Source organism: Pteropus vampyrus, unplaced genomic scaffold, assembly GCF_000151845.1.
Source record: "Pteropus vampyrus isolate Shadow unplaced genomic scaffold, Pvam_2.0 Scaffold160, whole genome shotgun sequence".
NCBI classification, from domain to species: domain Eukaryota; kingdom Metazoa; phylum Chordata; class Mammalia; order Chiroptera; family Pteropodidae; genus Pteropus; species Pteropus vampyrus.
Window position 1 is genome coordinate 3,050,642 of NW_011888941.1, and position 26,466 is coordinate 3,077,107.

General features: G+C 42.6%; 1 long non-coding RNA gene across 1 annotated transcript in view; it reads right to left on the bottom strand.

The window, feature by feature from the left end:
• Nucleotides 1-26,219, bottom strand: part of LOC111745656 — a 72,668-nt gene extending 46,449 nt beyond the window's left edge. The window contains exon 1 of the long non-coding RNA XR_002782762.1: nucleotides 26,157-26,219. This is a non-coding gene — a long non-coding RNA (uncharacterized LOC111745656). The remainder of the gene's footprint in view (nucleotides 1-26,156) is intronic.
• Nucleotides 26,220-26,466: the final 247 nt, after the last annotated feature.

The window sequence follows — 26,466 nt, forward strand, 5'->3', positions numbered from 1 at the left end:
CTGGTGATGGTGAGGGCAGTGGGGGTAGAGATGGTAGAGGTGACGGTGACGGTGACGGTGACGGTGACGGTGACGGTGATGGTGATGGTGATGGTGACGGCAGTGTTGGTGAGGGTGAAGGTGATGGTTGTGCCGATTATAGTCAAATTCCCCCAAAATGAATTAAACACTTTAACTTATGTAGTAGAGACTTGAGAAGTTTCCTCTACCTATCTTCTTTGAGTCTTAACTTCCTTATGCACCAAGTGTTGATTAATCTGATCACAAAGATGGTTTTTGCTTAAGACTTGAAAGGCACTTTCAAAACAAAGAGAAAAAAGTAGAGTTAAAACAACTGCTTAATGGATATATTTCTCTCTGTGGGTGAGTTTTTACTCTTCACTTTTATTTTCATCATGCTCATTGTCACTGAAAGCATTTCAAAGTATCAATAGTCCTTGAAGTTGCTGTATCATAAGATTCCAGGGATGCAGAACATCTTCTTCATGGGGACTGTTGTGGAGATATGTGACGACACTTTTTTTTTTTTTTTTAACCAATGCTCAAAAATGTCTAGGGCAGAGAAATTCTGCTACCAGTGGTGCCAATTACCATAAACACAGAGAAGTCCCTTCCCGTGTGCTTGCATTTAATGGATGATGAGGAAGTCACAGGCAGTTTATTAAGATTTCTCTTCCCTTCCTTCTAGGCTCATCGTAGGATTGAATGTCTCCAACGACTTTGAAGTTCGGCATGGTCATGTGATTGTTTTGACCAATAAAATGCAAGAATTGGCAGGTGTCGCTTCCGGGCGGAAGCTTTAGGAGCAGGGCAAGCATGATCATGTTCCCTTTCCCCACCAGGGTGAATGTGGAAACAGGTGCAGAGAGGAGGCTCCATCATCCTGAGCCGCTAAATGTCTACAGCTGGCAGACACCCCTTCTGACCCATAATGGACGTGCAGTGCAATCAAGAAATAAACTCTTGCTGTCTGAAGTCACTGTGGTTTCGATGGTGATTTGCTACCACAGCATAACTGTCTCTATTCTAACAGATACGATGGCAAATAGCCAAAACAAGAAGTTTAAAGTCACCGGTGGTCACATCAGAAAGAAGGAATCTATGCCTTTCTAAGAAACTGAACCCTCAAGCCTCTGTGTTATCTAATCGCTAACACTAAAACATTTAACTGTTCCCTAGTGAAGGTCCATTCTAGACAAAAGGTGCCTAGGAGAAAGGTGTGACAGGACCTGCAAGCAACTGACAGTCACTCGAGCCCACACAAACGGCAGGGTAATTTGAAGCTCTCTTTTGACTAAGTTCTATTTCAAACAATAAACCTCCTTCTTCTCATTATCCAGGCAGACAGGCACAGATTCCTTATCATTTTCAGAACTGTTCACTTAAGGACTGCACTGCTCAAGATATAAGCCTCCTTAAGGAACTCTACTTTTAAGAAAATCATATCTCACAAAATTAATACATTATCACATTCGAAGTGAGGTGGCAAATGTGAAAAGCCCATCTGTGCCCACCCTCCCCTCCACCCCAAAAACTCTACCACCACCCAGAGCTGCAGCTATGCATGAAAAATCTAACACATGCAAAGTATAGAAGCTCTTCAAAAATTTGGCCCAGTGTGTCTTATATGCAAGTTGCAGTCTTACAGAGTCTTGCCAACAACAACAAAAAGGAAAGAAAAGCAAAGTTTCTCTTCTCTGGACTTGGAAATGAAACATAAAACTCCTCTTTTCTATGAGGCTGAATGGCTCCGATTTTCCACAGTCAGAATGATCTCTCACTAGTCGTTACCTTCCTAATATCCGTGTGGCTTTTTAGTGGGCATTTCTTTCTTCCCAAAGTAATCACATGGCAGCAGTGGCCCAACGAGATGATCCAGTTCCCTGCTGAGGGGTCTGGGTTTCTCTCTAGACCTCAGGGTCATTGTAAAGATAACATAAAATGAATGATATAAATGTGCTTTAAAACACAAAAACTGCTATATTAATGGCATTATTTCTACCACACCTCACTTCCACCACACCTATTGCGTCTATTGTGTCTAACTTGTATACTGCATTATGTTTTCTGAGGTCTCTTTGTACATAAGTACAGAGGGAATTAACACTTACTGGAAATGTTCCAAGTACAAAATTCACACAAAACCCTATGAGTTGGGTGTTCTTATCTCCAAGAATGCAGACAGGTGCAGAGAATTCAGCGGTTTACCCAGGGTGACACGAACAGGGGTACGCGGAGAGCCCCTGTCAGAACCCTGTGAGTCTGTCGACTCAACACACACACTGTGTCTTCTCCCATCCAAGGAAACTTCCTGCTACCTGCCAACTCTATTGCAAAAAGGATGCGTGTGCTGGTGCAGTCTATTTAGCTGATGAGAAGAATGTACTAAACCGCCCATGGTAAGCTGGCTAGGCAGAACTCTCAACCTAGAGCTTCTTAGATGTAACCACCAGCCTATCAGACGAAGAAGGATCCGGACAGGCAAGGGAGGACAAAAAGACAGGGCCTGTGCCCATTTGGAAGAGAGGGCAAGACTGAGCAATTGTGAAAAAGAAATTAAGGAATAAGACCGATTCGAATTTCAATGAAAACTGTATGAAAAGTTAGTTGTTCATTAACCTATATTGGTTTGAAATTTTCAATAGCTTGGGAAATCTCTATAGGAAGAAGACAACATACTATATAGCCATAAAAGTGAAGAGAACAGGCAGAGCTAAGGGTGCAATGGAAAAAGGGCAGTCGTGGATGCATTAAAAAATATTAAGAGGAAAATTTAATGGTGGAGCAGAGAAAAAGTCCCAGCGATACCACTAGGAAAGGAGGGGACCACAGAGTAAAGCAAAACAAATGCAGAAAGGTTTGTAGGAGATCGACTTTCACCATTAAAAGAGAAAAGACAACAAAGGGAAGAAAATCCAAGGAGCAAAACAAAAAATACTAAAACAGCGATTCGAAATGGTCAAAATTATTTCTTCAAAAAGCACATACATACACTCTCCTTAGGGCCAGTCGAATTATTACTCATTTAGGTCCAAACAAGCCAGCCATTTAAGAATATAGATACATGATGGGCTTCACTCAATATTAATTAATTTTCACTGCTTCTTTCCAGCACATTATCGGCAAAATGGCTTTTCTTAAATTCTGGATCTACAACATGACAATTCAGAATCACATAGTGAATTTTCACCCATAATTTCCCAAAGTTGAAGGGATAACTTAATAACTCATGCCACTTTATTGATAATTAAGTTGCCCATGACTTTTCTTATGGAGACTTAGACTTTTAAAAAGCACATTCTCTAATATTTTAGTAATCTTTTTCATCAGAAAAAAAAATCTTCCTGGTTGATAATATAAGGAAAAGAGAAAATTTAAGACCTTGTATTATTTAAAACTAGTCTTATAACAACCAGTGTAAAAAGAAAAAAAATGTTTCTATGTTTAAAATGATAATACTTTCTACCTCAGAAATATAGTGTCCAAACTGTCCTGAGTCATTTTTTGTAATGTTGTGGTCATATTTTCTAAATAACGTCTATGAAAGAATCATTTAGATTTCAGGTCTCAGTACCTTCTCTGGAGGGGAGTGAGGTAGCAAACAACTGATTTTTTTTTCATCCAGATGTCTGTTTCATATTTACTTAGCAAAACTATCCTGGAAGTCACATAAATAATTAATTAATGAAATTAATATATAAAAGTTCAAGAGACATAAGAAAAGATTCTCTAGGCAAACTATAGACTAGAAATTGAGTTGAAAGATCTCAATTCTCACGTAGGCACATGCATCAACTTTCCAAGGCAGAGTTTCATCTACCAGTTCTGAATAATATTATCCAATCTATATCTATATATATATATATAAACAAATGGTGTTTCCAAATCAAAATAATGTATGTCAAGTACAGTGGGAATACCAGGGCCTTAGGGAAAGGACTTGAAAAGTCTGAATAAAGAGCATCACAAAAGCGTGTCAGAAATCCTTTGTTTCTCCACCATCTTCCAAGTCATGATCACTGGCTGCCCAGCAACAGTGAGTCACTGTGAAGTAACAATAATTTTGACTCATAAGGCAGTTTTTCCTAAGGAGCTTCTTCCAAAGTCATCATGATACTAAAGTTAAATGATATTAACCTGTGTACACACATATGAATAAACAGGTACAGTGTTGATCAAAGAGGTGAGAGTTAAAACTAAACCAACTAATGTTGTCGATGGCATGCCATTCAATCTTATTGTGGTGGCTTGAACAATATGCTCAAAGAGAATTTTCCTAGAGAGAAAGTTCAAGTGTCTTCACCACACTGCAGAGTCATTGCACCCCACTGAGAAGCAGAGGGGGACGGGACAGAGAGCGCTCACAGGAAGGCTCCCGTCGCTTAGATCGCTCCCACTGGAGACGAAATGGCATCAAAAATTGGCAGTCTTTTATTTCCCTTCTTTCCAAAAGAAAAAACAACATCATTAGCCAGATTTACTCTGACCTCCCACCTCCTGGGGTTGCCTGGCACTCAGGTTGAGTCAAAGGTATCTTTCCATCAAGGTAAATAACGGGAAGAGGCAAATCAATAACTTAATTGCTTAAGGAAATATTCAGGGCAGTGTGTATTTCTGGTTTTAATAAGGCTTTGGAGCATAAGAGTGATGGTCATTTAGAAAAAAAATGATTTTGTTTCATTTCTCATCAAAATTCAGACTGTATATTTTAATCCTTAATTATGTCTTTTTTGTAATTTCAATTAGTCATGAAAAGTTCTGTCAACTCTTAGGAGTACGAATTAATAATAAATAAATCCCAATCTTTTCAAATTTCCTAACGCCATCAATATACATCGTAATATATGAGACTTAAGTCAGACTTAAGTTCATGACTGCTGATGTCAGCTCTATACGACCCTATCAAGTCATCCTCCCAGGAAAAAAAAAAAAAAAAGCCTTCATGGGGATTTGAACTCAGAAGAAGTTACCACCTCTTGTCATATTGAAAGAGTTTTAATAGATCCAGAAAAATATCTGGAGAAAGAGAAGAAAAGAAAGGTGGGGGTGGGTGCCTGCCTCTGAAGTTGGAATCTCGTTTGCAGTGTGCATATAGGGTTAGTCCACACTCACAGTTGCTACACTGATGTAACCAATCTTAAAGGCTCGAAAAGAAAAAAAAAAATCTGAGAAAATATGTCTAAGTAATACCTCTCGAATTAAGAATTTTTCACAATAGATCGTATCAGCTTTGGAGGTTGGGTCTCTATAACACCGTAACAGCTATAAAGTGAAAAACTGAGAAAGCCTTGTGAATGTTGGAGCCACACCGTGTGAAATATATAGAAATTTAGAGATATCTTAAAGCCTGAGGCCAGCAGGGCCCACTACCAGCAATATTGTATTTAGTAAAGGTGGGTCTCTCCTAGCTGACTATGTCCCCAAAGCCTGTTGAGGTGCTACAAATGAAGACTCCCCAGTCACATTTGCTAATCTTCATCTGCCTACTCCAATGAATCTTCTGTGACCTCTGGAGTTGAAATAGCAAGCTGAACCTTTTGGAATTTATCATCAGCCTGGCATCTGTGCTCAGCAGTAGAGCCTCTGAATTCAAAACAGGACTGTTTCCTGGCTCAGAACTCCAGCTCCAAATTCCTTAGGCTCAAAAGTGATGGGAAAACAGATCTTCAGCATTCTTCTGATTTAGAAATCATTCAAACTGACAACAGATAAGAAATTGACGAGGAGATATGAACTCCTTAATTTACATAGCTGTCTCTTTTTTCCTTTTACATAGTAAAAGACGGAGCGTCCTTAACCTTGATTTTCTCACTTCTCTCAGTTTAAAGCACAGCCCATAACATTAATTAAAGTGCATGTGAGCTGGAGGGTACAAGTTCTATTTCATATGCTACGCCACATGGCATTCTAGGAGTGCTGTACAATTTTTAGGTGTGCTTTTTCCCAGCTTGACGTGTGTGCAGCCCTACAAACGATTTAGCATAACCTCGCCCATATTCTACACGGAAGCTCCACAATAACAACCTAAAAATGAATGCAGTGGATAAAACAAACACTGAGGGCATTGGTGGCTTAAGTTTTAAGGTAAACGGAGGTAAGTTTCTGATGCAGAATTACAAAGTGCCGGCGTCAGAAAGGGCATCCGAGATTTTCTAGTGTAACCCTTTTATTTTACAGAGAAGGCCTGCAGAAGGTAGTTTAAACAACTAGTAAGGGGAAACCCCCAAGTATTTCTTATGGTTCCAAGTCTTTTCACTACACCAGAGTCATAAACCTTCTTGAGATACTGATTAAGTCAGGTCTTTGCTAGGGGAACAAGGAAAGATCATATGAAAATATACACACGCAAACGTTTGCATATAAACTCGGGAGGCCTCCAGATGCTGAACGGGTCCATGAATCCCAGACTGAAAACTTCTACCCTCAAAGAAGCCTCTTTTCTGAGCAGAAAGTACTACTTTTAACCCCTTTCAAAACTTATCTCCTCTAGACGCCGAACTAGATTTAATGATGTAATCTATAAACTTCAGGAAAGAAGCACTTCTAACAACTCAAATAGATAAATTAAGCCCTAATCAATATTTCCATATTTTTAAAACGTGTCAAATTAAAAAAAAAAAAAAAAACTCATAAGAGAAATTTAAAGCTACATGTATTTTACTACCAATTTCACATATGGATATGAAATATCTTTTCTCCTAATATGGAGATGCCTCAGCAGTATTTAAATGATTCCTTATTCCAAGTCATATAAATATGCACCAGATGTATCTTTTGTAAATGTTATGTTTTTCAACTTCTCAGCATTTGCAAGCAGTTGAAAGCTATGTCAAGCATGCTTTAATGGGGCATAAAAGTGTATTGTATTCAAAGAGATGGCACAGCTCTGTAATAGGTGAAAATACAAATGTTGTCAATGGATACATTTTCATTTTATTGATTTACACTGCATAACAGAATGCCCTGTGTTCTTCTTTACATGTGAGCTCTATCTCAGTTGAAATATAACTAGATATTTAAAAGTCACGCTTACATTAATGGATTCTCTAGATAACAGAAAATTCGAACACAAGATTTTATGACTAGAAGGCAACTTAACGATCAACTAAACCCCATACAGACAATTTAACAGACAAGAAAACTGATACTAAAAGGGTTACGTGAGACAAGCAAGTCACTAAACTAGTTGTGGCTTAGTGCATGAATTTATATTCCCGTAATACAAGGAACTTTACTGAGCTCTTTACCCTATCTGCTTCTTGACTGCCTAAACAAAAGAAGGAGAAGGAGAAGAAGAAACAGTAAAATATATATAATTTATTGATTTCCTGGGATGTACTGAGAAGGAACAGATGTAATGTATATGTTGCAAACTGTCAAATTATCTTATGAGAAGTAAGTATAGGAAGTAAAATGCCATTTGCTAGTATCAAATATTGTCGAAGACTATCAACATGCCATTTCTCCAATACAAAATTCTAATGGACTCGACATTCACTTTTTTAATACAAAAGATAACGTAGCAAATTCCGCTTAGAATATTTTCTTTGAGGTTAAATACATCAAAGATGTTTAGGAAGTATATATTCAAGTCAGATGTAATTGATAGTACATCTTGAAAACTGTCTTTTTTAAATAAAAGTTAACATAGATTGATAGTTGTTGTAAAACTTTTTTTTTTTTTTTTTTTGCTAAAGAGAAAACAAATTCTATCTCAGGTCATTTTGTGTGACTTTCTAACATCTCTAAGCCAAGTACAACATTTGAGGGTGTGCATCAGTTTATTTTAATTTTACCCTGGCTCACTTTACCCACCTTAGTTTCTTTCTGTCATGTATTTTTATAAACTGCCTCAAACTATTTCTTGGAACGAAGCAGAATATTAATTAATTAATAACTAATTAATTAATGGGTGAAAGTTATTTTCTGAAAGCCAAGTAACCTTTTCACTTTGACCTTTACAAATAACATTTTGCCCTTGGGAGGCCAGTGGCAGCAGCGATTTAGAATGAAATAATTATTGAGGTTTTTTTCAACCTTAATGTCACCAACGCGGTGAGTGGAGTGCCAGTGTTTCTCGGAGCTCCACGGCTGACTCTTATTTCCCCTCAGATCCCAAACAAAACCACGTCTTTTCCCTCAGGCCAGGAACCAGCATTTGCTCTGCCCCGGGTCAGTGGACAGAGGGGCAACGCCCAGCTTCACAGCACTCCCGTGGGGCACAATGTCCAACTGCACTTTTATCCTGGCCTCCTCTGAAACAGCTCCAATGTCACTCGAATGACACAAGACTGGTGAGGAGATTTAAGACATGGCTCTGCCTGGGGCTGTGAGTTGGCCCTACTGCAACTGCAAAGGTGTTCGTGAATTGAGCACAGGGAGAAGCAGAACCAGCCTACGCAGCCCATGGACTCTTCCTTCAGCCCGGAGAACTGACAGTCTCAGGAGTTGATAGTCACCGTCATGTTCAGAGAAGTTGCTTTCCACCAATCGGTTATTTTCTTCCCCAGGGTGCCCACGTGCAGAGAAACTGACGTGTCACTATATTATATTTAACTCAGGAGATCACAGATGTAGGCGCATGCACCTCTGAGCCCCGTATCATACCTGACCATGCTTCAGTCCTCTTAGGCAGTCCAAACCGAATTGGAATCATCGTATCGGGTTAACACCGCGAGCCTTACCCTGGTCTAGCTACTGCGTGGGGCTGAAAGGTGTCTCCCACTGTGGTAATGGGCCCCAAAGCAGGCCTTCGGAGCCTGTACTGTCCTTGCTTTCGTAGGAGGCCCACGGGACCGCTGCACTCACAAATGCCATAGCACTACTTCCAAAGCTGGCACAGAGATGTCCCCAAAGGGAGACATCTGAGGAACTCCAAGAAAGGGAGGAAAACATCAGGGTCCCCCAAAATTTGGAAAGCAGTAAAGCGATGTTGTTAAAAACACATTCCCTCTGAGATGTGACCAATTTTGGAGACGGGGTACCACCACCCCATACCCTTGGGCGGTTGACTCATCTGTCCAACCTGGGTACAAGCTATACTTCAAAGGGTGTTTAGAGGCTTCAACAGGACAATGCCCATAAGGTGCATAATATCTGGTACACGGTAAGTCCTTAGTAGAATCGCGTCATTATTATTGTTGTTGTCGCTGTAGAAATTGTCTTTTAAGTCATTGTGCATGAAAATGAGAACAGATTTGCATGGGAGAGTTCATCTTTTTTCATCTCCCCATACACAGAGACTGAGCACAGGCTGCTAAATTCTGGTGGACCATTCTCCCCTAGGCCATTTATAGTGCTGAAAATGAGAGAGGAAAGAGTGCCCACTGCGGGGCCATAATCCCACAGCCTCCTGTCAGCCACTGCTTTGGAATCCAGCTATCTGCATCCCTGAGCATGGCTACTTTGCTCCTATCACAAAGTCCAGGCTGAGGGTGGCAAGGATATTTTCAGAAGGAACTGGAGGAAAAATCTCAGAGATTGACCATCACACTGGTTCTTCTCCCTGTTTACTGTGAGAGCAATGACAGGTGTCTGTTGGGAGCATGGGGTCCACGGGCATCCCTACTAAAAAATCTCACTCACCTCCAGCGAGCTACTGTCCCACTCAATAATGGCTTCTCCATAAAGAACATGCCCCCTTAAAACTGAGTGCCAACAACGATGCTGGGCAAAGAAGCTGATTCTTGGCAACGTCACCTACCCCACCGCCACCCCACTCCTCCTCTCAAAGTTTCTCCAGTGCCTGAGGAAACTAATTCAGTACTTTCTCAATCCCCACTGTACAGACCTGTATCATCTTTAAAGCAATAAGGCTTGGCACAAGAAGATTTAAAAATAGACAACAAATCTACATTCGATGCTTAATGCACCTAACCCTTAGGAAAATGTATACGAAACATTTTTTTTCTTCTCCACAAAACACTTTAGCTGTTACCCAATGCCACCGAATTTACTAAGACTGCACGCTGAAATCAGCTCATCCACACAGCTAAAGCTGGTTCTGCAATGACTTCTAAAACCCAGAGTGCAGAGTGACCGTGTGGCTGGAGGCCTGTGTTGACTTTACTATGAGTGTGAACAACTTGCTTTAAATTGTACTGTGTAGCAGCTTACTCCCAACCTCCCACCCTCTCAACACACACACAGCGTTGGACCTGGGCCTGGTAGGCTGGTTCTGGATAATAGAAGTGAGCTCTGTGTGGCCTGAGGAAGGGATAAAAGATAAAGACATGGTCACGCCCATGCTCCTTGAAGGGTTATTCACGTAGTCGCAATTTATTCTTAGTTGTCCACTGATTTGATTTCAAGGGCACCTCATCATACTGGGTCTAGAGCCTCACAAATGAGACCTTTACTTGCAGCTACACAATGGTTACTAATGTAGCCAATTCAGCAAAGTCAGTACTAGAGAACAGCATTATTTTCAAGATTTATTATAAAGGGCATTTTTTAAAAAATCGTGTCAAAACTGTTTTAATATCTTGGGCTTTTTCTCTCTCTCTCTCTTTAAGGACTGCATTTGGGACTAAGGGCAGTTAACAGTAGCAGGTCCTGATTGGCCAACATCTGTTTCTTTATAGGAACCTTACTTGCCAAGTAGCTGGACAGCAATACCCATTTGGTATTCATGGGAAGTACTTGCTGAGCAACAATGACAATAATTGCCTCTGATTCTTGTGTTTACAACACTGCCAAAGTATCATTAGGGCCTTATTTATAGATAATAATGCTTATTAATCACAAGTATTTGAATTTTGGAATGTATTAGATTAATATTCTTTTGTACCTCGGTTCTGTGCTAATGCTGTGAAAGACATTTGCTGAATGCAACCCCTCGTGAGTGCTTATTTTGAGCTGCAAAATAATGTGTGTAATTTGCAGGTGAAAGATAAAGAAATGACGTGGCCACCTCTCAACAGCCTCCACCGCGATCAATGGCCAACTTGGAGAATAAGGCCTCAACTCTAAAATGAGAAATAAATATCCCTCAAGGTATTATTTCCAAAAAATCTTCTAACTTTTTATGACGAGAACTTACTAATAATGTCTATTATCTTGTTTTGCCATAATTCTTTGGGGGATGGCATCACTTTATTGAAAAGGGTCTGCGGTGAGGAATAATTAGTGATTCTGTAACAATTTCACACTGTATAAGTTTTAGAGGCTCAAGGGAGAAAAAATGGCAGAGGATGACTAAGAGTTGTAACCAGCACAAGTACAATCTGCCATCTAACTGGCCTGTGTTAAACATCCTTCGTTCATTCATTCAGTCTTCCTACTTCCCCATTTTTATTTGCATCTAGAAACAGGACTCACTAAAAATTTCAAAAGGTTATCACACTTTTTCTAAGATTATCACAAAGAACAATTTCTGTTAGTGTAATAAAAACTAACTTTTAAACATAAAGCATTACCAGCCCGTAGTTTTCACCTGGCCACTCCTTCCTGGAATTATAGCAAATATAAAATCAGCAACATTTTCTCTTTATCTAGCATACATTTTTATTTATTCTTGGAGTACTCGTGCTGTGTGTGTTAGAACAATACTTCAGTTGTTTAATTAGATGAATTAAACGTAGTGACATAATTTTCCAGAAATATTTGAGAAAGAAATTTTTGAGAAAGCTTATTAATATAGCTCTAGGTGCTATTTTTTAAATAATATTTGTGATTAGATCTTTTTTTAAAAATTGCCTGTAATTAATGTTTACTAATGTTCTTTAGACTAAATCCAAATCATGCTCAATCTTATCCTACTCTACCAAAGACTGTTTAAAATAGTCTATGGCTCTAATTACAACCTACGATATATAACACTGTCCTCTCTTATTCTCTCGATTTTTGTCCCCCCCCCCCCGCCACCACCACCTTTCAATTCACCATATTACACTGAGAAAATTATCCTCCCTAAAAGATGCTTAACAATGAGTTCAGTTAACATTTCCAAGTCAGAGGATACAAGGAGACTAAGATTCTAATTCATTAAATGTATAACGTTAACATTTTAATCCATTGCTAAATGTAAATAACTTTAGCAATCCCAGTTGAACTATTTAACATTAATTTAAAGTATTTTATAATATGTGTGTGTCTCTTCTCATGGGGCTAAGTAGAAAGGTGAACAATTATCTAATAACTTTAGTCAATGTATTCAGCCAAACATGGCAAGTCAGGCCCCTCATCTCTCTTTATTTGAATTTGGTAAATGTCTCAACTGGAGGTCCATTCAGATGTGTGTTCCATCTCTCACAACACAGGGAGAATGAGGAGTCAAGGAATAGCTTATAGAATTAGTTGCTATCTCACAAATGGAATCACTGCAGATAGCCAATCTAGATTATGCAAATTTCACTGTCCTTTTCTCTTTTCTTAATAGGTAGGTGGAAGGGAAAGCATCAATGCCTGAGTTCTCCAAATAATTCAGTTCTCCGATTTATTTTGCCTTCAGTAGACATCGTCTGGTTCTCTCTTTAAAAGACGCTAGTACTTGGAGGAGGAAAGAAAATAAATGTTTTGAGAGAACACGGATACATCTCACCTCAATGTGTGTCACTGATAATGTCTAAACATTGAGGGTGAATACCTTAAATCCCCCTTGGGTGTCTCTCTGAACCTTACTGAATTAGCCTCCCCTAACTGCTTACCGACTTGAAAAAGAAAGAGAAAGGGAGGGAAGGAGAAGGGAAGGAAGGAGAAAATGGGTAGTCTAGAAAGTTGGAGTTTAAATTTGAGGGTATTGAAAATATAATTTACTATGAAAAACGGTTTGACAGAATAACTTGTACTCCACCAACATCCTAGCAGTTTTCTAAGAGCCTGGTTAGATAGGAAACTTGAGATCTGTCAACATTTTATAGTTGCCCTGACTTAATAAGCATTTTTCCTTCTTTTCTTTAACTGCCAAATTTTTTAATGAAATTGAATCTTGGAAGCCTACATTCTGGGGAGTTTTATTTGCTATATTCTAGTTCTGTCTGCTTTTAGGCCACAGAATGCCAAAATATTTATTCGTACAAATCTTTCTATGTGTGTAACTTGAGCCTACTAAAATAGTCCTTCACCCACTTCATTAATTAAATCAACAAAAAAAGATCATTTTACATTTTTGTAGAGAATAATTCTTCATCCAATTTTTTGAATGAACATTTTTAAATCATTTATAGCCTAGGCTTCCTTGTCATGACACGCTATCAGATAGAAAACTTTCTAAAACAAAAAACTAACTTACTTTTGTGGTGGATTTTAAACCCCATCCAGAATAAAATGTTTCAACGTCTTTCCAAGTAATACTCTTTTAAAATTTTTTTCACTTGTGGTAATCCCATGATTTTAACTTCAAACTTTTTAAGAGATTAAGAAAAAATCTTCAAAAAGCAGTTGAGCAAAACTGATTTTAATTTTCACAAGCTCATCACTGATATTTACACACCACCAATGAGTCATCAGTCTTTGACATACTCTCTCTAAAATAAATAAGCAATAAATTACATGTGGGAATAAATGCCATCATAAACATCATATATGTTTTTCAGTAAAAAAAATATACATTTACCTAAACTTGGAAAAGCCAACAAAATATTTTATAATATTAGGGAAAATAACTCTCATTACATGAGAGAGCCCCTTCTATCAAGGTCTTCAAGATAATTTAAAATTTTTATTTTTGAGTCCTTTATCCATTAGGACAAATAGCTGTTAAACTATAACATTCAGGTGTAACATTTCTTTACATTTGCTCAGCACAAATGAGCATTGGGACCCGGCTGATGTATTCATTTTAACTGTAATTCTTATTTTAACCCCAAAAGAAGACTTTGAAAATGCAAAGATTCAAAATACCATCAGACAAGAAGCAAATAAGTAACGTATCATCCCACATTACGCAAATCATTTCAAGTATATATTTCAAGTTTGCTTTTGCATTTTGAATTATCTTTCGACTACTGAATATCTTTAATGATATAAAAGCCCATAAAGCTACTTAAAAATGTTTTCTTTACAGTAGAAAATAAAAAACTAATGTTCTTCTTGATTACACACAGAATATAATTTTTGTTCTAAGACAATAGTATTTAATTTGGGGGGGGGACAAAAATACCTGCATTTAGATAGAATATTTACATATTAAATGTGCATTCTGAAGTACGATGCCCTTTTTATTTCATGTAAAACAAGGTATTTAAGTTCATAGTGCTTTTAAACAGGGTGTGCTTAAAATACTAAACTATGCAGTGTTATTTATTGATTTCTGTGGAGTCATGTACAGTTGGCACGAGTCAGATTTCAAAAGAAATTTTGAAGTTTGTTTTAATGGCTTTAAGATTTACTCACTCTTCTTCTGATTTTACGACTATCTGTTATAGAATGTATTGTTAATCGCATAAGTTTGGTATATTACACATGGGCTTGTTATATGCAAATGTATTCAGTTGGGGTATGTATATATTTTGTTACATTATGTACATAAACATCTACCCTTGTGCATATGTATATTTACATCATGTATAAATATGTGTATATTACCAAAGGGTACTATCCTGACGGAGGAGGAGCTTTTAAGGACTGCCATACAAAATTTCAGTTAACTGTTAACTGAATGCTGTTTTCTATGAAAGTAATTAGTGTTTTTTCCCCACGGTCTCAAAGGTGGGTGTTTATAGATGTGGTTTAGTTATTTACTGTTTTCCAAAAGGCTAGTTTTATAACCTTATGCCCACATATGCTTTAAATCAATGAGTGATACCCTCCCCTTCACCTTTCCCTTCTCTTAGGAAGGCCTGTGGGCAAACAGCTTGATAAATAATTCAAAGAAAAGCTAAACTTTGATTCTAAAAACAAAAGCTCATCTATTTAAACATTAACATTTTACCGTTAACACTCTTTATTAAAATGTAGCTGTCTACAAATTATCTTATGAAAAGTAGTGGTCAAAATTGTATCAAGTTACTGGCTGGTGAGGGAGGGTCTCTTGAGGTGAGTGTGTGCAAATTTTACTGAGAGCCTTTCTCCAGGGCAGAAGGGCTTATAAAAAATTATGGCAAATAGTAAAACCATCTAATATGAATAAATCCAAGTACAAAAAATATACACCACTAAGTATCTCTAAATTATTGAAAATCTTCAGATGCAAACATTAGGGCCAAACGAGGACCAACTAAAAGTATTCCTAAAGTTTCTTTTTAGGATCTTCTGAATCTCATGTTACCAAAAACACAGTTTGGCAATTGGGTTCATATTCTCCGTGATGGAGAGAAATATTTCACCCCCTTCTGAATTCTTTCTGCCCTGTTTTGCCCTTGTGAATGGGACGGGTTGATGTTTTCAGAAGAAGGAATTGCATTTGGCCCAAGTTTTCTTCTGCTAGTCTGCTTTTCTCTTTTTAAAATAGAGATAACTGACAGCCTTGTTTTGTAATGAAATTATGGAAATCACTGACTGGAGGAAAGGGGAGTCATTATTTCAGAACTGAAAAGGTGTGGGTGTCTTCACTCCCTTCCCCCAAACTTCCCATCACTGGAAAGGAGCCAATGAATTGGAAAGGGGCTGAGGACAGTGGCACGTTACAGGACAGCTAACGAGACACCCTAAACGTGATTTTTCAGTTGATTCCTGCCGCCTTCCTATGCCTCCAAAATAAAAACAACTTCCATGCAATTGTTAAAGCCAAAGCAGAGAGGAGCAGATACACAAGCCCCTGAAACGTGGCTTCCCGGTGGGGGAAATCCAGTCCAAAGAGCAGGCTGGATGATGGAAAAGCTCTCGGTTGCATTTCTCAACGAACATTGTCCCTTTCAGCCTTACCCAGCTCACGTGAGTCAGAGTGTCTGTGAATATTCCCGGACCACAAGAGGGATCTCTTTGGGAATCAGATGAGATGGAGGCGAAAGAGGGAGACGCATGTGTAGAGAAGGGGCGGGGGTGGGGGGAATAAGCTCTAGGGTTGCAGATTTAGATCTCAAGGCTGAAAAGGTTACGCTTGCACCAAAGCATGCTGTAACGCCTCCTGCCCTGCCCTGCGCGCGCACCGCACTCACCCGCACACCCGCTCTCGCCCACACTCGCACCCGCACACTGCTCCAAGCCGCTCTCCTTGACAGACTGCGGGAGAAGCGGCCCCGAGGCGCGCTCGCGGGAGGTGCGGTGGCCCAGCCTCGCCGAGCGCACGGCGCGGCTCTCGGAGCTCTGGAGTCCGCGGGCACCAGTGGGGTCTGCTGGGCGCGGACGTGAGAGGAGGCGGGAGCGGAGCGGCGGACCCGGGGCGAACGGGGAGCCGGGGATGGATGATGCCTAGAAATCCCTCCCCGCGCCGCCCTCTCTGCCCTCTGCCTCCGCCTGCCGCTCTTCCACCTCGGGGAGCTCGCGCTAGGCCTAGGGAGGGAGCAGGACAGTGAAGTGAGAGCTTTAGCCTTCACAGGAGCTGGGCCAGGACGTGGGCGGCGCGGAGAGCCCCGGCGGCCCGGCACGACCGCGGGCGGCGCGCGGGATCCTCCGGCGCTGACCTGCAGGGGGCGCCGACGCGTTCGCGCCCCTCAGGGACCCGGCCGCTAGTAATGGGCGCGAAGGAGGGGCTGGTGGAGGACCCGGGCAGAAGCGGGTAGTCTCCGCGCCTCTCCGAAAGGTCGGGCAGAGTCCTGAGGCTGCTGCTGAGCCGCAGGACTGGGACAGTGTTGTCACACTAGTCACCAACGAGAGGCCGCGAGGCGTCGCAGTCCGCTTTCCGGTCTCGGGGGCTGCAGGAGGCCTCGAGCTGCTGGAGAGTTTGCCTCCTGGCCGCTTGGCTTAATCAGTGCTCTAGGGTCGGGAGGGGGGAGCTTCGCTTTGTCCTCGCAGAGCCGCGCACCGCATTGGGGAGTTTCCTACCACTTAGGGGACGAAGGCGGATGGAGTGCGAGCCTTGCTTCCTGGCTGGGACTACCCGAAAGTACCAGAAGTCTCACCTGCGAGCTGCGCCCTCAGCCTCCCCAGCAGTCACCCTCAAACTCATGCCCCTCCCATGGCCGAGAGGACTCGAGGCCGCCTAAGACACGGCTGCGCGGATGCGGCGGGCCACCGGCTAAGGGCCGGGAGAGCCCCGGGAATCTGATGTACTCAACGCGCTTGGGCGCTCGGCCCCTGCCCAGCTCGCGAGCCGCGCCCGCCTTCCCGCTGGGTGGGCTCTGCGCCCCACCTACGGGGACTTCCCCACCCTGCAGCTTCGCTGGAAGAGGAAAGTGGGGGCCACGTTCCCAGAGCAACAGAGTTCGCGTCCTCCCAGGGCACCGAAGGGGGCTCGATCCGGCCCAGCGGCTCTGCAGATACTCCATGGGGGCGTCAAGGGCCAAAAGTGCCTTTGGAGTCGACCTGATTTTGTGAAACCTCGAACTCCGGGGTATCCATGTCCCTTTCTCACTCCAGAAGTTCAGCCATGTCCCCCGTCCTGATTCAGACCCAACAGCCAAGCCAAGAACAGAGGTGTGCGGATTTTTTTTTTTTTAAAGACCCACATCTTATAAATATGAGATTTATCAGGCAGCGCAGATTACTTAAAGCGTACCATTTCTCCGCGATCCAATTTTATTAGGATTTACTCTCATTTGTGCTCGGCTTCTCAGGGGAAATAATGCTTTGATTAATGTAATCCTGGCCCGGGATCCGCCACATGCCCCTCGCCCCTCTCCCAAGAGAAAGGGCCTGTTTGACAAACAATAACAGAGCAGCAACTCTTGCAATCTGCCCACATCTTTGGGGGTGACTAGGGAGAAGGTGGCACACGTTCACATGCGGTTTGGTAAATGCAATGGTGAGAGAAGTGAGCTGGTTCTGCACGGGGTGAACTTTCCAGACGCAGAGCCCTGGGCTCCAAGGCGCGGGGGCTAATGGGGAGGAGCCCTGGGTGGGGTGCGCGCGTGGGTGCATGTGCGCGCCTGCCCTCTGCTTGCTCGGAGCGTCTGCCTCTTTGTCCCCCGCCACAGGCATCCACGGCGGGGAACTGCGCTCTCTCTGTGAGCAGCACCCGGACCCAGGGTGCGGCCACAGCGCCCACCCGCGGCCCTAAAACACCTCCAGAGCAGATCTTAGGGGATAACCGGGCACTAACCTGGGGCGCCCTGCAGCTGCCTAAACCTCTGCCAGAAGCCCAGAACATGGGACCGAATTCAGCAGTTCTCCCCATACATCCATGCATCCGTACACGCATACAATACAAGTCAGTAGACGCAGGAACGAACGGGGCACCTCTCCCTCGCTTCTGGCTGAGAGCTGGGAGTCCCCTTTCCTGCTGTTCCTCCTCCCTGAGGGGAGAACGCTCAAGATGAAAAGGAGCAAAGGAACGAAATCTCGGACTCGGAGACGGTCGCCTCTGGTCCGCGTCCCTGTCGCGCTGTCCCCACCCCCACCGTCCCCAGCTCCAGGAAGGCGGGGATGCAGCGGTGCGAGGGGTCCTGCCCTGCTCCGCCAGAACAAAGCCCACCGCGGGAGGCCGCGGCCGCGCACCAAGCTTGTGACAAAGGCGAGCGGGCGGCGCCGAGCTCCAAGTCTGCGCTCCTACAGCGTGGGACGCGAAAGAGGCCTAAAAGATGGGGTGCGATTTGCACTCGGTTTTTCCGGGGCTGCGGCATCTCGCTCCTGTGTACTCAATGACCCGTAATGGTGACTCAGCGTTTACCTCTTCGCTGTCCCGCACCCCTATATCCCTCTCGCTTGTCTCCTGTCCCCATTCTCCTCCATCTCTCCCTTTTTCCTCCACCTCACTTCTTTTACCTTACCCTTCTCCCTTTGCCTTTTTTTTTAAATCTCCTTTCATTTTTTCTTTTTCATAGAAAAGCAATGTCAATTCGACTTCCGAAGGCCGTTCTGCGTGCCATAGTGCTTAGAGAGAAAAGAGGAATAATGAAATCCTCTTAATTTTATTACGCAAACTGTACTCAAAATGCAGTCTAAGAAAGCGGAGCTTGGCCCTGGGTCCCTACAAGTCGCCGCGTATTCGGGAGAAGTTGCTTATGGTGGCCATAAATGGGGGGAGGACCCCCGCCGCTGTGGAATGGAGACCTCGAGTGTTGGTGTCCCCCGAGGCAAACCTTTCTACGGCAAGTTCCTATCTGACTTTATAGCCCTGGAAAGGAATCGCTTTCCAGACCTCCCCGTCCCAAAGAAATTGTAGTTCTGTCGAACTTAGGGCACTTTAACAGTCACTGTTTAACCGAGTGAAGTTTTGTTTTTGCGATGTGAATTAAAAATAAAGAGAACACAACTTACGCCATTTAGAAAACACACGCCTTGAGTTCTGGAGGCTTTTGGAACCCTAATATAACACTAAATTAAGATTTGTCGTCTGTCAAGCACCGGTGAAGCCTGGAATTCTCTCCCTACAAAAACAAACAAACAAACAAACAAACAAACAAACAAACAAACTAGGAGTAGGAGAGGGCGTTCAAACCAATAGGAGAAACATAACTTTTAACTTGGAATAAACTCCAGTGACATGAAGCTAGAGTGAGCAAGGCCACTGAGGTCTATCACCGAAGTCTTTTCACCAGATATTTTAGGGCTGAAACTGTATTGCTGCAAACCATAGAATATTTGCAGTATCAAATATCCATGAATATTGGTATTGTATTTTTTAAGTGAACAAAACAGCCACAATTTCTTGAAGACCCGCCTCCCAGGCTGACCAGTTTAGGGTGGGCCTAGGGAGGGAGCAGGACAGTGAAGTGAGAGCTTTAGCCTCCACAGGAGAGAAGACACCACATAAGCACCATTTGTAAAAAATGCCTAAACTACAGACTTCAGCCTAGTAAACTGCAATCTGCACCCAGCTCCACAGACAATAGCTAAGTTCGAATATTTAAAAATCTATTAATTAAAAAACACGTAGACTAAAGCATAAGAGTTGTTTTTTCACAATGTGTCACATGCCTCTTATCCATCACAAGACTGTTCGGTTCCAACCTAGACAGGAAAAACTGTCTAATGTAAGGGGAATGTTTGGGGTAGGAGCATGCCCCCAAGGGAGAGGAGAGTTCAATTCTGTTAGGACCACAAGCTCAAAACATCCAGCCATCCCTCTGGCAAAGCTAATATATCTGGGTTTTGTTTTTAACAATATAGAAATACACACACACACACACACACACACACACACACACACACACCCCTCAAGTTGACCTTGGAATATTTTTTTCTAACTAGGACATACCCCCATGTTTTTGTTAATAAATCATCATCATCACTCTGGTCAGTCTGCCCTACGTTACCTATTCCTGAGAATTTAAATTCAAAGGCCATTGTGTTGGAGAGTGAGGTGGGGAGGTAAGGGGGGCAGGCAAGGATAGTCCATGACGTTATGTCAGCCACAGTTTCCCTAGCGATTGGTAGCTTTCATTACCAGACTTGTCAGGTGCACGCATGCAGCTAGAGTGGGCAAACTATTGGAAATGGGTTGTTTCAAAAGCATGCACTCGATTACCAACTTATTGTGCCCTCAAAACCTACATTCCCCAATCCGAATTGCTCAATAGTCTAAAGCATCAGAAGTGTAAAGCTGCTTACTTTAGGGTGAGAAATCACAATGTCTGAATTTGTAATCACTCCTTCAAACCCATGTAAGAAAACAAAGTGCTTGCTCCTTTCCTACAGATCACATAAATCAGTTATCAAAGTGATACAAAGAACTAGGGGGAACCATCGCAAGCTTCAAAACACTTAGCAAGACCAAGAAACAACTCATCCACTGCCAAGATGACACATACTCATTTCCACCCAAAAGCTACCAGTGGAGAGCCCTCTCCTTTGTATACAGCACACAGTGTGGGTTGTAAATATGCTTAATATTTTCATTTGTAAATGCTAATGGCAAATGCTCTTCTGCGTGGTTACGGTAGGCAGCACCTTATCATTCTCAAATGGAAGCAAATGAGTAAATATCCACTTTGTGTTTTGTACATTTGACCTAGGTAATGTTCTTCATTCTCTCATTTGGCAAAAGCAATTTCACCATCCCCAACAATTAAAAGTCTGTGGCTTTGCCCAGAACTTTGAATCTTAATTCATATACCAAGCCTGATTGTTTCTACCTCCAAATCATTACAGAATGCTAACGCAGTCTCTATAATATGTCAGTTCTCAAATTAACTTGTTGCTTTACCCAGAATTATTTTCTGCTGCTTTTACTTTAGGTAACCTAAGACTATAGATATCACGAGAAAACATTTTGTTTCTTTCAGGGTTTTTTAAGTACCTTTGCAAAAAAGGGAAAGTAAGTAGCAGCCAAGATAGAAACAGTCACAGATCTCATGAAAAGTGATACTAAAATTATACTCTAAATATGTACAATTATGGCTTAACTAAGTGTTCTGTAAAATGTCTGGCTAAATAGAAAAGTCTTCTTTCTCCTTAATAATTTTTAAATGCATTTTAGCAGCCTGGACATGCAAAGTAAGCCACCGCTTTGAGGCATTTGTCCAGTTCATGTATATCTCCCCCAGAAGTCTTTTGTGTAAAATGTCCGCAGAGCTGAAGAAAAAGCAATGTTTGGGCTCAAATTACACAGTTTCCTCAGTTCGCCACTGTTTTATTAGCACAAACCTGACAGTACATTTCCTAAGTCTAAATGTAAGGGCTCGCAGATGAAAATCAGGGAATTAGAATGCTTTTCAGAGAATCTCCTTTGCTTATATTAGTCCCAGTAACCTTGCAACCCTCCTAGATTGAACACTATTTAAATCTGGACTTTTTAAAGTTAGTTTCAAAGAAAAACTCATGGCTGGAAGCTGACTGACTTGGAGCTGAGTTAGAAAGAATAAAGTGTCTTTCTCCCTCTTCCAGGGGAACAGTAAAGCTCTACATAATGTGTCCGTTCCCAACAGGCTCGGTGACACAGTCACAGGTGCGTTGAACTACTGAACCGTGGAAGCCAGCTTCTCCCTTCCAGTCACTCATGGCTTCCCTGTCTCTGTCATACTCTCTAAATCTTCTTGGGAAAATTGTCGGTAATTCCTCAGAACCGGTCAGGATTTGCCCTTCACTATTTTAGGAAGTTTTATCCTTTACCACAATCAAGTTCATTCTTCGTTGGCAGTATCAAAAAATCTGAGGGGGAAACCTGGTGCTCTATTAAAACTTTTCTTCAACAGTGTTAAATAATATTGTGTTAAAAAGTTCAAACCCACAGTTACCTCTAATCCATGGCTATTTTGTATTTTCTTTTTCCTAGCAAGACTTTTCTTCAAGAATAGATACAAAATCTTTCTACAGCCATGGGAGGTACCAAGAATCTAAGTAGCCAATAAATATCAAATGGAGTAAAAGAGATCACAGATGCCTTGACTAAATCTCCAGGAACTTAAGTTTATTTAGAAGTAAAAACATGTATCAAGTTGAAGAACATTCATTATTTAATAGATACTATCTTAGAATGCATTTTATTTTCTTGACTGTTTTTCAAAAATATATATATATATATATATATATATAACCTGAATGATGGCTTTTAAGTCTCTTATTACAAAACCTCAATAATTTTTTTAAGTGTTTTGCTTTCACAGCCCAATTCTGTTTTCCAGTCTTATGTACACTTCACTGAGAGAAATAGACAAATTCTTTTTTGAACTGTTTCTTTCAGGGCCATTTCACAGACATGGTGGGTGGGAGATGGGGAAGTCATTGTCCTCATAGTTAAAGCTCTGTGTTATGCAATGAAGTCACTCCTCATCCTGAATATGCACAGAAAGGTTTGTTCCTTTGGCAAGTTGGGGTGAGCAGATTTGCTTTTGAAGCAGCTACATTTTCCTCAGTACCTGCTAAGGCGAGTCAGTGCGCCCCCTGCTGACAAGTTCCTAGTGTGACTCCCGAGCACTTTCAAAGTTTATTTTGTTCAGTAAACCGTGTCATATAAAATTAACAACAACCAATAAAATTAGCTTATATGTTTCAACTGTAAAAGTCCAAAACAAAATAAAGCTAGTTTTAGTGGAGCTAGAAATCTCTAGTTTGGCTTCTTCTCTTTGGCTGAACCAAGGTCCTTTTATCTAAAGCCCAGTGCACAAACATATAGCTTAATGTGACTAGTGTTCTTCCTTTTATTTCTTTCTCTATGGCAACCAATATGCTCTGCTCAGAAATGTTCCCCATCAAGGAAACAAATGATCTTCAGGGAGCAGCTCTATATGGCATCTGGTCCAATGGAGCACAGAGAGTTAACCCCAGTCAAAAGCGAGGCTGCCAAGCACGTAAACAAGGAGTGGAAAACTGGCGATTTCTTATCCCCCTCCCCAACTGAAACCTCTTCCTGTCTCTTTACAAACCATTTCATTGATTTGGCATCAACTGTTGCCAAAGAAATTACAAATTTTAAATTGCAAGGTGTTCTGGATACAAAAGTGCGATGAAATTCCAGCCATTCGGGTTTACCTACTCATCACCCAGACGCCGCTTTCCTTTAAAAGAACAAAACCAAGAAGCTTTGAGAATCCTCTCCAGCCTATTTCACGAAGGTAAGGGGCTCACACAAGCTTGGACTTGGCCTAGCTATTTCCTCCAGCCATTTTTATCTAATTAACTGCACCTAGCAAATAACTGCACCTTCAATTTTTACACGACCCAGTGACAGTGGCAAGGAGGGGGACAAGGCAGGCTGTCAAATACGGAAAACAAAGTAAAATCTAGTTTGCGTTGCTGGAGCTCCAGCCTCCTTTGGGAATGAAGTGTAGGATGTCCTGGTTGGTTTTGATTGATCACCTCTTTCTGATGGACTTTTACTACGAAGCTGAGAGGCTGCAACTAACCGCGTGCTCCCAGAAAGGGCACTAACCGGGGGTGCACTGACTTCCTGCCTCTTCTTCCTCCTCTGCTTCCTTCTGCTCCAGCTCTCTGCCCTCCCTTTGCCAAGCCTCCCCACCCCACAACCTCCAACCCTCTGCTCTCAGCAGGAATCCCCTCACCCCCATCCCTTGCAAGCACACACAGTTCACCACATCAGCACTGGCTACAGAAGGGTTTTTCTCTCTCTCTGGTCTTAATCTTTAAAACTCCTCAAACAAAAAATATTTATAATACTACGTGCTTTATAATCGCTGCTATTCTAGGGCCTCCCCTCTCCCCAGAATCAACAATTAAATTCAATTGCAAGCTCCTCCCCAACCCAAACCCAAAAATGTGCCTTGCTGTGAGGAGCTTTGGAGTGAACCCATCTTTTCATGTAATATTTTCGCATGGCTTTTTTTTTTTTTTACTCTCCCCCAACACACTTTCCCTTCTTTCTTTCAAAACAGTTGCTCTGTGAACCCTTTCTTGTCCCAAGTAAAGAAAATAAACTCCAAAACCTACAAGAGCATAAATAAACCCAGAAAGGAGGTGGGAAAAGGAGAAATTAGGGAAAGAAAATGAAAAACACTTACCGAGCAAACTTCCGAGGTTTGACTTTAAAATAAAAGATGTTTTATTTTTTTTTCTAATAAGGTGACTGGAGGGGGGAAGGCTTATTCTCAACTCCCCAGAACCGATGCATCCTTAGCCTTCCTTTACACCGACTCCTCTAAGCCCAGCTCTCCACTAGTCTATTATTTTCACCAAAATATATGAAAATGTATGCAAATGAAAATCAGCACTAACTGTTCTCCCCTTGTTATATACTTTGGATTTTTTTTTCCAGACAAAACAATCACACTCGCAAAGGGATGGGGCGGGTGGGGTGGGGCGGGAGGGGGGAGGCTGGGGAGCGACTGGAGAACGAAGTAGGAGGAAAGGGGGGAACGAAGGGGACAGACCTCGGAACAGAAATGCACTACTGTTATCGAGTAGCACAGCGTTTTGGGGGGCTTCCCACACACACACACACCCTCCTTGAAAAGAAAGAAAGTGGATCTGTTTGCAGAGGCGCTATCACGTTTCATCAGGCCACCTGAGACTGCTTTTGAAAGCGTGTACTGTGAAATTCATAGCAGTAATTTAGACAAAATCCTCACTGTATATTAATGAAAGACGGCCCCATGGCTCTGTTCCTATCCTCCCCATTCAGTGTAAACAAAACCACGAGACTTTCTCGGTTTTTGAGCCGGATCCAAGCAAAATCGGCAGGAAAGGAAAACATGGGGTGCTGGCACCGACTATTCAAACGTCTGCACCTGGAGATCTCAGATTTATTCAATGAAATCTGTGTTCCGTCTTTTATATATACATATACGCATACATAAATATAAAAAGGAACCTTAGGAGGACGCAGAGAAAAAAAATCCCCGGGGTTTGGTTGACGCTGCCTCTCAGATCTATACCTTAGCAATAATGCTTTCCTAAAACCTACCTACGATGGTATCTCTCCCCCGGCAACAAGAGCTGGACAAGATCCTACATAAATTCTACGCGTCTACTGTTAATCTGGAATTCACGCAAAGTCTGTGTGGCTGCGGCTGGGCTCTCCAGCTTTAACTGAGTTCACTTAACTGCGCCCAGCAGAGGAATTATTCCCCAGGAGGGAAGGGCAGCCCCGTTCACATTTTAATCCGAGCTTCGCATCCAAGTCCAGGGCCGCGGCTCTGGCGCGCGCTGCTGGAGCTGGGGTCTGCCCGCCACAGAAGCAGGCTAGGGCGGGCGTCCGTTGCACCGCGGCTGGGGTGCGGGGTGCACGCAACGCACACTCATTAGGAACGATGTATTTATTGAATGTCCGAGTTAGGTTAGTTCATTGGAAATCTCAGAGGAGGGTTCAATTTGCCCTTGTTTTCGTTGCCACTTTCTCTTTTTTCTTGGTTCGCTGAGGTTCCTCAGTGCAGCGTTTCCGCTTGGCTGCGTCCCCCACCCCCGCTTCTCCCGCCTACCCTGCGCACTCCCCCCGCCCGTCCCCCTTAACTCTTTCAGCCAGGCTGGGGCTGAGAAAGCGTTCTGTCGCCGCCAGCCCCATCCACTATGCAAACCCACTGGAGACAGAAAAGAAAGAAAAAGCACACCGTGCCTAAAAATAGAGGGCAAGCCAACCCCACCACTAATATCCACGCTGAAAACGAGAGAGAGAGAAAGAGAGAGAGAGAGAGAGAGAGAGAGAGAGAGAGAGAGAGAGAGAGAGCGCGAGCGAGCGAGCGAGCGAGCAGTGGAGGGCGCGGCGAGTGGATCCCGGTTCCTTAGGCCGGCTCCTGCTGGAATGGGGATGCCTAAAGCCCCTGGGGTGGGATACACTTACGATGTACCTATGGGGAAAGGTCGGCCTGATTGCTTTTCAAATACATCGCATGGCTCCGCTGACCGGCACCCTCCAAACTCACAAGGGCACACACGCTACTTGCCTGAATCCCCGAGGAGGGAGGCGGGAGGGAGGGGAGAAAAGGAGAGGGAGGGAGCGAAGCAGAGGGGGGTGGGGGCGAGCGCAGCCGCGGCAGCGAGCGGTCCGTCTCGCACGCGCGGGCACCGCGCTGGTCCCGGGTTGCAGGTTTCCCAGATGATGGCATCCGAGAACTTAAACAAAGGGGGCCGCCGCTGGCGCGCAGAGGCTGCGGAAAG